We start from the raw sequence: 8,197 nt of genomic DNA, 5'->3' as shown, positions 1-8,197 counted from the left end.
TCTATTATGGTAACGAGTCTACCTAATGACTCGTTGTCATCGATAATGAGTCGTGGGGTAGAGTAGTTATCCTTGGGCTGAAATTCAGGGGTCTCACTATTGTGACAATGGTTTCTATGTAATGAATCATTACATCTAGAAATGGGTAGTTACCTAGGTCATTGTCATTGGTGAGTTAACAGACCCTTACGAAATTTTTTGTGACTTTTTGCCACTATATCGGATCAAGGCGAGATTTATGGCATTGGAAAGCTATGTTAATTGTCTATCTTTTGATAGGTCTAGAGCATGAAAAATTGGGGCATTACAATATTCCTCCTTGGGATCATTAATCCTTGAATAAAACTTACTAAACTGAGAAGCTAGTGGAAAAATTAGAATTTTTCACGAAACACTTACGAGCTGAATCATTAACTGATATCAAAATTTATAACTGATGCATGAACTGAACTGGACTCATGAATTGCATGCTATGACATGAAGATGGATGGATAACTGAGATAGAAATGAAATAATTAATTAATTAAGGAAACTATTACCTTACGCTGGAGCTGGGGTCGAAGAGAAAAGGTGGGGGTACTTGGTAATCATACCTGTCTCTACTTCCCAAGTAACTTTCTCAACTAACTGATTTCTCCACAAAAACTTTACTTAAGCTATCTCTTTATTCCTAAATCTATGAATATGACATTCAAGGATTTCAACTGGGACTTCTTCTTAAGAGAGAATATTTTCCACGCCAATCCTTTCTACAGGTATTACTGATGCTGGGTCTCTAATGCACTTCTTCAACATGGAGACATGAAACACTGGGTGTACTTAAGCTAACTCTACCAGTAAATCCAACTGTAGGCTACCTTTCCATACCAACTTAAAATCTTATAAGGTCCAACATAGAGGGTACTGAGCTTTTCTTTCTTACCAAATATCATCACCCCTTTCATGGATGAAATCTTCAAAAAGACAAAATCACCAACATCAAACTTAAGCTCCTTTTCCCTACATCTACATAGGATTTTTGATGACTTTGGGCCATTTTTAGCCTTTCTCTGATGAGCTAAACTTTTCCCATTGCCTCATGCACTGAATCTGACCCTATCAAAGTGGTGTCACCAACCTCAAACCAATAAATGGAGACCTATACCTCCTACCATAAAGATCCTCAAACGAAGCCATCTGAATAGTAAAGTGATAACTGTTATTTTAAACAAACTCAATCAATGGAAAGTTATCATCCTACATACTCTTATAGTCAATCAAACACACTCTCAATATATCTTCTAAGGTCTGGATGGTCCTGTCTTCCTGACCATCTATTTGTGGGGGAAAGAGTTGTACTAGATGAATCTGGGTACCAGGATCCTTCTTAAAAGCCTTACAAAAATAAGAGGTAAACTGGGTACCTATATCTAAAAAAATGGATAAAGAGACTCCATGAAACTTTATCAACTACCTAAGATAGAGCCTGACATAATCCTCAGTTGAATATAAAATATTTACTATTAATAAATGAGATGACTTAGTCATTCAATCCACAACAACCCAAATAGAATCACGTTGATGATGAGTATATGGTAACCCTGTGATGAAGTCCATGCTCACCACTTCCCACATCCAAGTGGGAATACTAAATTCCTGAAGCGTACCACTAGGCCTCGAGTGCTCAACCTTAACTTACAGGCAATTTGGACACTTAGCCACAAATTTTGTGATATCCTTCTTCATGCCATTCCACCAATGGACTTCTCCTAAGTCATCATACATCTTAGTGGTCCTGGGTGAATAGAGTATTGCAAACTGTGAGCCTCTACTATTATCCTTTGCCTAAAATATTCCACATTCTAAATACATAATCTACCCTAAAAGCAAAGAACACCATCTCCCCCGGGAGAAAATCTCAATCTTCTGACTTCAAACCACTTTCTTCAACTTAAGCAATATAGGGTCTCGATCTTGCATTTCCTTTATTTCAGCAACCAAAGAAGATTCCAAACCATTATGGACCCAAACACTACCTTCAGTCAAATCAACCAACCAAACCCCTAACCTGGAAAGCCCTTAACCTGGAAAGCTGATGAACCTCATGAGCTAACTCTTTCTTATTATCCTCTACATGAGAAACACTGACCATGGACAACCTGCTAATAGAGTTGACCATCATATTCTCCTTACCCAGGTGGTACAGAACACTACATCATAGTTCTTCAATAACTCTAGCCACCTTCTCTAGCAAAGATTTAGATCTTTCTGACTAAAAACATACTGAATAATCTTGTGATCAATGAATAAATCGACATGAACCTCATAGAGATAATGTCTCCAAATCTTTAAGGCAAACACAATTGCTGCCAACTCAATACCATGAGTCGAGTAGTTCTTCTTATGAGGTTTGATCCGTCGAGAGGAAGACTCTATAACCTTGCCTGACTCATCAACACAAAGCCAAGACCGACTCTAGAAGTATCATAATATACCACAAAACTATCTGAACCCTCTGGTAGAGCCAAAACTAGAGGACAGATAAGTCGAGTCTTCAATTTCTAAAAACTCTTCTCATAAGAACTGGACCACTAGAATTTGACCTTCTTTTGAGTCATTCTGGACATGAGAGAAACAATAGAGGAAAACCCTTCAACAAACCTTTTGTAGTAATTGGCTAAACCTAGGAAACTCCTGATGTCTGGAGAGATAGGTCTAGGCTAGTTCCTTACTAATTTGGTCTTTTGAGAATCAACTTGAATGCTTTCACCGAAAATAATGTGACTAAGGAATGCTACTAATTTCAACCAAAATTCATACTTGCTGAACTTAGTGAATAACTGGTGATCTTTAAGAGCTACAAGGCAATCCTTAAATAATCTGCATGTTCGCCCTGACTCCGAGAGTAAACGAACAAGTCATAAATCCTTTATAATCTGCACCCTGAAATTGGTCGAACAAGTCATAAATCCTTAGGATTGGATACTTGTCCTTGATTTGGACTTTTTTAACTAATGGTAGTCGATCCACATTCTGAGAGAAACATCTTTCTTGCACACGAATAGAATTTAAGCACCCCACAGAGAAATACTCAGCCTGATAAATCCCTTATATAAAAGATCTTTCAATTGTTCTTTCAATTTTGTAAGTTTGTATAGAGCCATTCTATAGGCTAAATTAAAATAGGTTGGGTATCTGGAAGGAGATCTATTTTGAAGTCAATTTCTCTCTCGGGAGAAATTCTGGGCAGATCTTCAAAAAATACTTTTGGGAATTCATTTACTACTGGACCTGAATCAAGACTTAGAATTAAGGAATTTGAGTGTTTGAATTAGATAAGATGATAGTTTCACCCCTTAGAAATCATTTTCCTTGCCTTAAGGAAAGAGACAAATCGACCTATAGGAACTGAGGTACTACCCCTCTATTCTAAGACTGGCTCATTTAGAAACTTACATTGGAATACTCTATTTCTACAATCGACTGAGGTATAGCAAGAGTAGAGCTAATTCTTTCCAAGAATAACATCAAAATTAGTCATTTCTAACTCTACAAGGTCAACAGAGGTGACCCTCTAGGATACTGTGATTGTCAATTTGTGTATACCTGTCTGGATATGATTGAACTACCAACTGGGATAGAAACTGAGAAAGGCTTTTATAAATTTTGGGACTAACATCAAAATCTACTGCTACATAGTGAGTCACAAAGGAAAGTATGGATCTGGAATCTAATAATACATGCATATGAAGGTGAAAAACTTGTAACAAACCAGCAACCACATTAGGAGAACCCTCCTTCTCCTGTCGAGTCTGAAGGCCATAGAGCCTATTTTAGTACTATCTAGCAGTAACACTAGAGATGTCACCCTACTGACTAGGGTGACCTACTGTAATGGTTAAAGAGTTAGTCTAACTTTGCTGTCAATCACTTCTACCTTGCTGCCTAACTAGTGGACACTCCTTACTCTAGCCTGTCTTGACATACCTAAAGCAAACATCACTGTCAGCCATGCACTCTTCCTTGTGGTTTCTACCACATCTCTTACAAATTAGGTCGATTTAAATACTATTCATGCTTTCCTAGAACTTAGAGCCTAGCGCCTTATCATGAGTATCCTGTCTGAACTTAGGCACTAGAGCACTGGTGGAAGATTAGGTTGGAGCTAAAGATTTCTAGTGGAACTAAGACTAATTCCCACCATCTGACCTTGGTTGAGAGAAATTAAAGATACTAGTTTTGGCCCTCTTATTTTCCTTTTCCCTGTCATTGATCTTTTTTTCTTTGATTTGTTAGGCATGAACCATTAATCGGGAGATATCTATCTCCTTAATAAACATGGACATTCTACACTCTTTAACCATATTCTTAGAGGAACTAGACACAAACTTACTCGTTGACCCCTAGAATCGGCCACCATACTTGGAGCATACCTCGCTAACTGAGTAAACTTGAGGGAATACTCCTTAACACTTATACTGTCCTACTTTAAGTTGATAAACTCCTGGACTTTTTCTTTCCTTAACTCAAGTGGAAAAAGCCTTTCTATAAATACAACAAAAAAATTATCCTACTCTACTAGTCATACATCTACACTTCTATATTCCTTCCACATCTTATACTAAGTATGAGCTACTCCTTGTAATTGTTAAGTAGCCAAGTAAACACTTGTGCTCAGAGTGACACCCATTATTTCAGTCACCTTCTGCACACTATCCTGAAACACTTGTGGATCCTCCTCAGCCTTAGACCCAAAGAACACCGAGGAGTTCATTCAAGTGAAGTCCCAAATTCTAGTTGTTTCTGTATTTTCTGTAGGGTTGGCCTGGGCAACAATTTGCTAATTGTTATGAGCAGTCATAGACTAGGCTAGAGAGTAAAATCAACTCTAAATTCAGTGTGAGATACCTGCTCATTAAGATGATCTTTGAGAACTAGCAGTGGTGCTTGTTGGTCCCTGTTCCTTCTTCCGTTAACCCTTTTGGGAGGCATACTCTGTAAAGGGGTAGAGAATAAGTTAGAAGAAATATTTTAATAGAGCTTACACTTTATTTTGCGACATGAATAATGAAATAAGTGAGGCTTTCCTAAGATGTTTCGTTGCCTCTTACCTACAAGTGTGGCATACTTCAAACCCATGAACAAGACTCTACTTAACATGAATTTCAGACACCCTAGGACATCTTAAGCATTGAGCTCTGATACCAAAATTTTCATGAACCAAGACTACCCACGATTTGTAATATAGTTCTTATATTCACAAGTGACACCAAGCTAACCCATGGCCTTGACAAACACTATGATTACTAAAAGATATAAATATTTTGGGCGGAAGCAGAACTAAAATAAAAAACTGATAAAATAGTCGCATTGAAATTTGAATATCAGATAAAATTAGAAATAAGTGTAACTAACTAAAACCATGCTAAAAATCTAAACATATGTCTAAAAGCCTCTACTCATGGTGAGTTATTGGGACAAACCCCCAACTAACTCCAACTGACTAAAATTGAAATAAAGTGATAAGAAAATAAAGAACTAATAACTAGTCCTCGAATGATGAGGACTCACCAAAATCTGCTGCTTAATGTGGCACGGAAGCGTGCGAAGTGCAATCCAAGTACAAAGCGTCCGAACCTATATTATGAGACAATATGGTGGAAAGAAGTATGCGATTAGTACTTTGAATGTACTAAATATGCAGGATGGGAAACTAATTAGCATAAATTGAACATGGATGCATATAAACACGATAATATAAATGTAAGACCAAGCATAATAACATGCACTGAATAAAGCGTATATCTAAAACTGTAATGCAAAGTCTAAAATTAAAACATGAAATGAATCATAAATTAAGGACTGTGGGAGCCAACAATAACGGACATGCCCCAATCTGAGCAAATCAGGGTCCAACCTGTAACCCTAGTTGGAAGGGTATTAGTACCTTGCCAAGGATACTAACACTGGTTGGTGTGGATCCATTAAAATGATATCCCGAAGGACTAGGGTGTTAGTCTTCTATTGAAGGGTGACCCCTCCTGACCTATGGTAATGCCATACTTCTAGAACTTATGGATTTCTACTAAAGGTCTCAGTCAACTAACGAGTGATCCTTCATCCTTGTGTTTGCTTGGTGGTAAGTACTACTCCTAACTAAACTGTACTGATAGCTGATATATGTTCAACATGATAATATTCTAAATTTTACAACATAAGCATGATCTGAATGGCTCATAACCTGAAAATTGATATATGCATGACTATCTAGGTATTAGGTATTCATAACCCACCAACTTGGACTAATGCAATTGAACATGATAACATTAACTAAACATGATAAAGGAATGTCATAATTTAATCCCAAAACTTTAAAAACTTGTCATAGTAGAGAATTTCATGATGTTAAATAGGGTTCAACACTACTCTTATGGAGAACACAAACTCTTGGTTTGGTTACACACATAAAATAATAGGAGTTAGGAAACTCATATTTGACCTGGAACCCAATACAAGAGAAAGGTGATTTTTACTTTAGAATTAAGGAGTTCTTAGGACTCAATAGGTGGAAAGGACCCATTGATGAAGTCCCACATACCTAGTAGTGAATTAATTGGAGAATCCCTAGGAACTTGTGCTTGAACTTGAGGAACTGAGTTGCTTTTGAAGAGAAGAAAATCACTTTTGTTTGGCTAAGTGTAAAGATCTTGGAGTTTATGAGGTGTTAGGGTAAGTTAATCCATCAAAAATTGATGTTAGAGTTCCCACACAATGTGGGATTAGGATTAAAAGGATAGGAATTTCCCACATAAGGTGTTTGGTTCCAGTCTTCATGACTCAAACAATGATTTATTATGACTGGTAACGAGTCGTGGTTTGAGTCATGACCTGAGGTCCTAAATTCTAAGCCCTCTTTGTTGTGAAAAAGACTCCCTTTATAATGACTCATTAGGTCTTATCATGGGTTGTTAGGAGTAATTGTGGTCTGAGGCTCAACTTTCTAGATTTCTCTTATTATGGTAACGAGTATAGCTAACGACTCGTTGGCACCGATAATGATTCATACGGTAGAGTCATTATCCTTGGGCTAAAATATAGAGGTCTCACAGTTGCGACAATATGTAATGACTCATTACATCAGGTAACGGGTCGTTAGCTGAGTCATTATCAGTGGTGAGTTGACAGACCCTCAGGAAATTTTCCATAACTTTTTGCCATGATATTGGATCAAGGGGAGACTTGTGGTATTGGAAAGATATTTTAATGGACGATCTTCTTATAGGCCTAGAGCTTGAAATTTTGGGGTATTACATAGTTATGGTAATACATAGTGCCACCAACCTACTACAAAAAAGTACAACATACAATTATACATATGCGATAATAGGACAACCTAGATAACTCATAGACTAGATTCTGTGTTGGAGCCTGCCAAATCATTAAAATCAACAGTATGAAATTTTTCCCCTTTTTGATGATGACAAACCCAACAATAATAAAAACAACAATTGGTCCTGCACATCACCATTTCTTTCTTTGTGTCAGTTCCTTCTCTTACCAGTGTCACCAGTTCCCCCTATTACATCTATGTTATCACCAATTCCCTTATCATATTTGTACCTATTTTACCTTAACACATCTGGTCCCCTTACCTATTCCCCCAAACCTATTCCCCCAATCACCTTTTTTATTCCCCCTATAACCTTTTCCTCTTTTTGCCTCATCTAAAAGATTAAGTAGTAACCAAACATAAGCATGTTTAAATAAGTTAACTCATGGCCACTAGGGCAACAACAAGATGAATAGACATAGAGCAATATGATATGAGGGAGTAGGTAAAATACATAGGTGAAACAACATTTATATTAAGAATAGTCAAAAAGCCATTAAAAAATAAACCATAAAATTAAGACAACCAATCACAGTCAGTACCAACAAAGAACAAAAGGAGGGTAAAAAATAATGAGCCTAGTAAGAAAATTTGGGAAGGGATTTCAGAAGGAGAGTAAGCTGCTTAGCTAAATGATCACGGGCTTTAAGAAGTTTATCAGTCAAATCAACAACCTTTACATCAAATCTGTTATTTTTAGCTTTTAACTTTAGGTTTTCAACTTTTACAGAATCCACCACGCTAGGTCCGTCAGTCTTTGCCTTATCCAAGATAACGTTTAATTAAATCCTTTTGAGCAAGAAAGACAGTCAATTATTCCACTTCTAT

The sequence above is a fragment of the Capsicum annuum genome, chromosome 11 (assembly GCF_002878395.1).
Source record: "Capsicum annuum cultivar UCD-10X-F1 chromosome 11, UCD10Xv1.1, whole genome shotgun sequence".
Lineage (NCBI taxonomy): Eukaryota > Viridiplantae > Streptophyta > Magnoliopsida > Solanales > Solanaceae > Capsicum > Capsicum annuum.
The sequence above is the reverse complement of the archived record's forward strand: the minus strand, read 5'-3'. Positions refer to the sequence as shown.